The sequence below is a fragment of the Pinus tabuliformis genome, chromosome 2_2 (genome assembly GCF_031772625.1).
Source record: "Pinus tabuliformis cultivar Carrire ecotype Pingquan chromosome 2_2, CPIR1, whole genome shotgun sequence".
Taxonomy (NCBI): Eukaryota; Viridiplantae; Streptophyta; class Pinopsida; order Pinales; family Pinaceae; genus Pinus; species Pinus tabuliformis.
In genome coordinates this window covers 635,408,244-635,413,680 of record NC_142300.1, presented here as the reverse complement: position 1 = coordinate 635,413,680, position 5,437 = coordinate 635,408,244, and the positions used below count along the sequence as shown (strand labels likewise).

At 32.9% G+C, this 5,437-nt stretch overlaps 1 long non-coding RNA gene across 1 annotated transcript; it reads left to right on the top strand.

Moving 5' to 3' along the window:
* Positions 1-916: 916 nt before the first annotated feature.
* LOC149194233 (uncharacterized) lies at positions 917-1,865 on the top strand. Its single transcript, XR_016255047.1, has 3 exons — positions 917-1,242; positions 1,435-1,554; positions 1,691-1,865. It is a non-coding gene; the product is annotated as an uncharacterized LOC149194233 (long non-coding RNA).
* Positions 1,866-5,437: the final 3,572 nt, after the last annotated feature.

Below are 5,437 nucleotides of genomic sequence, written 5' to 3'. Positions count from 1 at the left end.
CTAAGGTTGTTTTTAATGACATCGTGCAAGGGAAAAAATAATTGGATGCAACAAAATATCGAATGGTTTAATAAATGGGGTATTTGCTTGAACGCGTGTCCCATAAATAGCAAAGATACTAAAGTTTTTGTTATGGAAAAGTTCCACAAACCTAGCTAGGAAGAAAGAAAAAATACAAATTGAAGTGTTTAATCCACTCATTGTCATCAACCAAAAGCATACATAGAGGTTACTATCTATTGGAGAGCCAAAATTCTTATTGCTCAATTAAGAACTAATTATCATCAACACCGTTGTGAAACAGGGCACTGGAAAATGCCAAAAAAGAGTGGGAGGAAAGAGTATGCATTTTTTGTTCTCTCTGAAAAGTGGAAACACAAAAACATTTCATTTTAGAATGTGAGACCTTCAAAGACAATACGTTGGCAGGTAGCTCTTGGGATAATCTATTTGAGTTTTGTCGAGAGCATTTATTTTGAAACTTCACAGGAAAATGGCCAAATACATCAAGCATATGAAGAAACAATCTGTACTATAAACTATTTTTAACCTCTTAAACGGTAAAATAATTTCTTTCTTTCCTTCTTTATGATATTTTTTTTTCTGTTTAAAAGAAATTTTAAAATTTAAAGTTTTGATAAACCTAATTAAAACAGCCAGACTTACGGTATAATTTACATTGTTGCGCTTCAACCAAATTTAAGGTTTTGATAGCCCTAATTAAAACAGCCGAACTTAGGGTATAATTTAAAACCTCCTCCATTTTTCATGAGTTAGTATAGCGCCAAAATTTTCAAGAAAGCTTGAGATGCAAGGCAATGGCGGTGGATTTGAAGATTAAAAACAAATTCTAAATATAAAGAAAAAGTAGGTGTCAGAAAAAGCTAGAAAATTGGAGCGAGCTGGTGACCGTTAGAAATGAAGTTGATATGAAGCATTTTCAAGTATCGAACATCGCACTAGTTTCGTCTCAGCTTGTCTTCTGTAATCTGCGTTGGTTTGTCTTCTTGCGGCTTTTATTTGTTTAGTCCGTCGCATGGCCGTGCATGTTATTTTTACAGTCCATTTTCTTTGTCCATGTGCTTGTAGTTTGATGTTTCTTATCGTAATTTTTTTTTCCAATATTTTTTTTGCATTGTTTTTTTCCTGCGGATGCAAAGCACAAGACAAGCAGCAGAGATGAAGCCTATAATTTTGGATTTCTTTTAAGCATAATCACGGTCCAGCGCGGCGGAGGAGCAGGTATGCTTTTGTTTTTTTTTTAATCCCTGTTTAATTTGATTCTATATACCTAATATTTTATAGATTTTCGGCTCATAGATATTTATAGAATGGGATGCAACCTCGTACATAATGGCTTCAATTGGTATGCACATTGCATACAGTACATAGGGTTTAACAATTTTTATTAATTCTATCTGAGGGAAATTGCAGGGTATCAACTCTAATAGAAGAGAACTATTCAATTAAAGCTTGCTCTCTACACGCACTTTGTTGGGCCGTTTGGTTATCTGGGTCTTGATTGAAATGAACGATGACTGCCTCCGGCCACGGGTTTGTTTTTCATAAAATTATCCTCTGAAAGCCTTTTAAGCTTAGATGAGTATCTTGATTACAGCGTTTTCTGCGGTCTCACATAGGAGAGGCCTCAATCTTTATCTGTCTGAGGCCATGTTTGCTTGGTTCGCAGTTTAGAGCGGAAACAACGGGAGATGGCACGGAGAACCAGAGAAGATGAACATTGCATTCAATCTCAATCTCCATCTCCATTTTGTCGGTAGAGTGCAGGTTGGGACAACCTCGACGTCACATCCTTCACTGTCACTTCCCTCACTGGTACAGCTTCAACCTCGTTGTTCGTCTCGATGCAGGTACGGAGACACTGCCGCCCATTCCGCCATCATTTTGTTTTGCCAAAATTTGTTTGACGTGTCCATCTTTATATTCATGAAAAACAAATTGAGTATAAATAGAAAAATATCCTAACTCCGAGGGTGTCAAGGAGATAGGAGATTTGATCCCGTGACCTCTTAAACTGGGAAAATGCTTTACCAACGGGAACTCGACCATTTGAGCTATCCCTTGACGCTGGTTTAGGTTTAGTTATGTAAATGGTAAGTAGATAATATAATAAAGTGTGATATAGATTTCAAGTTATAGTTGATTTATAGTTCAGTGAATTATTGTAGAAATTCTTATTATGGAAATTCTGAAAAAAGTTTTTCAATGCAAACTTATTTTTTTATCTATTTTCTTAAAATGTGATATAATTTCCAATTTATAATTGAATTAAAATTTAATTGTAATTATGCAAACAGTATATAAATAATACAATGAAGTGTAACATAATAGAATCGAAATTTATGAAAATTTCTAAAAATACCTTTTAATACAAATGTAAAAATTTCATCAAAACTTTTACAAATAAGATTAAATCTGAAATATAAATCACAATATTATGTAATCATGTTATTTCACTTTTATTTAATACAAATGTAAAAATTTCATCAAAAACTTTTACATATAAAATTAAATCTGAAATATAAATTACAATATTATGTAGTCATGTTATTTTACTTTTATTCAATCAAATAAAGAAGGAGGCAGTGCAAGAAAATAAGCACTTCAGCATTGTACTTCAAGAAAATATTATTTTTAACATTTAGAATATAAATCCCAACAATTAATTAATGCCAGAAATCTGCCGACTTATCTGAATATGATTGTCAAATCGTTTAACAAAATTTCATAGTAAATTTTCATACCAAAGTACGCTAGAAACTTGCGGATACGAAGCAGAAAGCAGAAGATAAGAAAGATGAAACCCACAATTTTGGATTTCTTTTCAGCATAATCACGGTCAACCGGAGTGGAGGAGCAAGTATGCTTTTGGTTTTTAAGCATAATCACGGTCAGCCTGAGTGGAGGAGCAAGTATGATTTTGATTTTTTTCCATGTTTAATTTGATTCTATAGAACTAATATTTATATAGATTTTCGACTAATAGATAATTATAGATGGGATGCAACCTCGCACAAAATGGCTTCAATTGATATGCATACAGTACATAGGGCTTAACAATTTTTATTAATTCTATGTCAGGGAAATTGCAGGGTTTCAACTCTGATAGTAGAGAGCTATTCAATGTAAAGCTCGCTCTGTACACACCCTTTGCTTTTAATGTCTTTGTTGGTCGTTTGCTTATCTGGGAATTGATTGAAATGAACAATGACTGCCTCCGGCCACGGGCTTGTTTTGCATAGAATTAACCTCTGAAAGCCTTTCAAGCTTATATTACAGCCTTTCCAGCTGTCTCACATAGGAAAGGCCTCACTCTTTATCTTTCTAGGCCGTGTTTGGTTGGTTGGCAGGTTACAGAGGAAACAGGAGATGACACGGAGAATCAGAGAAGATGAACCATGCGTTCAATCTCAATTTCCATCTCCGTTTTGTCAGTAGACTGCAGGTATCGCATCCTTCGCTTAACTGGTACAACCTCAACCTCAGCGTTTGTCTCGATGCAGGTACGGATACATTCTGCTGTCCATTCTGCCATTTTGTTTTTGCCAAAATTAGCTTGACGTCTCCATCTTTATATTCATCGAATTCAAATTGAATATAAATAGAAATATAAAAACGTAGAAATAGAACGGCAGTGAGGTTAGGTTTGTAGGTTGTTTTACATGTTATGTTTGTGAATTTCCTAAGGCAGTGGGTGGTATATGTTATATATGCTATGGTTTAGGCATTTTTTGTTCTATTTTGTTTTGTTTTTAATAGCATTTTGTGGTATGGTATGCCCCTTATTTTTATTAACATTGTGGCCAGAGGATTGGTCAATTTCACTTAACATATATTATATATGTGTGGGGTATTAAATTATTGATTTTATTGTATGTATTAATATTTATTATGATTTTTTATAAATATATGTTAAAATAAAATATTAAATATGGTTCATTGAAGTATTTTTTCTTTGGAGATATTAATTAAATTATTATCTTGTTTGTGAGATAATATTCTATTTTTCTCTATATATGTATTATTATTGATTATATGGTCACTTCATGACCAATATTTGATTTTGTAAATGAAAATGTGGATAATATATTGAAATGTGACATAGTTTCTAAGTTCGGGTTAAATTGGAGTTTAGGGTTAATTATGTAAATGGCAAGTAGATAACACAATAAAGTGTGACATAATTTTCAAGTTATAGTTGAGTTGCAGTTTAGTGAATTATTGTGGAAATTTTGAAAAATGTCTTTCAAAATGCAAATGTAAAAAATTTCATCTCAACTTTGAACCTCTCTCAATCTAATTTCTTGAAATGTGATATAGTTTCTATGTTATGGTTGAATTGGAGTTTAGGTTTAATTATGCAAATGACAAGTAGATACTACAATAAAGTATGACATAGCTTTCAATTTATAGTTGAGTTGGAGTTTAGTGAGTTATTGTGGAAATTTCAAAAAATGCAAGTCTCAATGCAAATGCAAAAATTTCATCTCAACTTTGAACTTGTGAGGATTTATTTTCTGTGAACTTTTATCTGTAAGGTTGAATCTGAAATATAAATTACAACAATAGTTATTTTACATTTGTCCAACCAAATACAGAAGGCAGTGCCACAAAATAAGCACTAAATAATTGTACTTTAAAGGAACAATAGTTTGATCATTTAAGGCATAAATCCCAACATATAATAAATAAAAAATTACTTTATTACAGATATATCAGATTTATTAATGCCATAACAGATTTATTAATGCCATAAATCTGTCCACTTAGTTTGTGTATGATTGTCAAATCACTTAACCAAATTAGTTATTTGTTCATAATAAGTTTATCATACCAAACATTGCTAGAAACTACTCACACACCATGGGATTATATGTTGAAAATCAGATTTTACAAGTGCACAAAGTTTGGATAGTAAAGCATAGTTTATATATAATGAAGTTATTAATGCATACCAAGCTCCATCAATTTATCATATGCTGATACAAGATAGTCTTTCAAGGTTATCACAAGCTAGGACTCTTTGATGCTCTCCAAATTTTAGCCAGGGCAACCACAACAAGCTATCATCCCATCATCTATCAAACTATAAGCATAAACTTTGAGTTGTAGCTAGGAGTTACACCCAACCAATGCTGGTCACTCCGTCAAAGCTCCACAACTAGCCAACATGCACATCGACAGGACCTCTTTGGCACCTACACTTGCATCACACATGTGTGCAAGAGAAAACAATATAGTCTTCCACTTTCTCCTACACATCTAGCAGTCCAAGTAGTTGTAGGGTTTCCAGTGTCACCAACTCTAGTTTTTTTCTATCATCAAAAGCACAAGAAAAAGTGCTTCCTTTTCTTATCTATGGTTTCTCTCAAAGAAATTTTATGATTTTGGAGTTTGGTTTTCTAGGCTTTAGCTT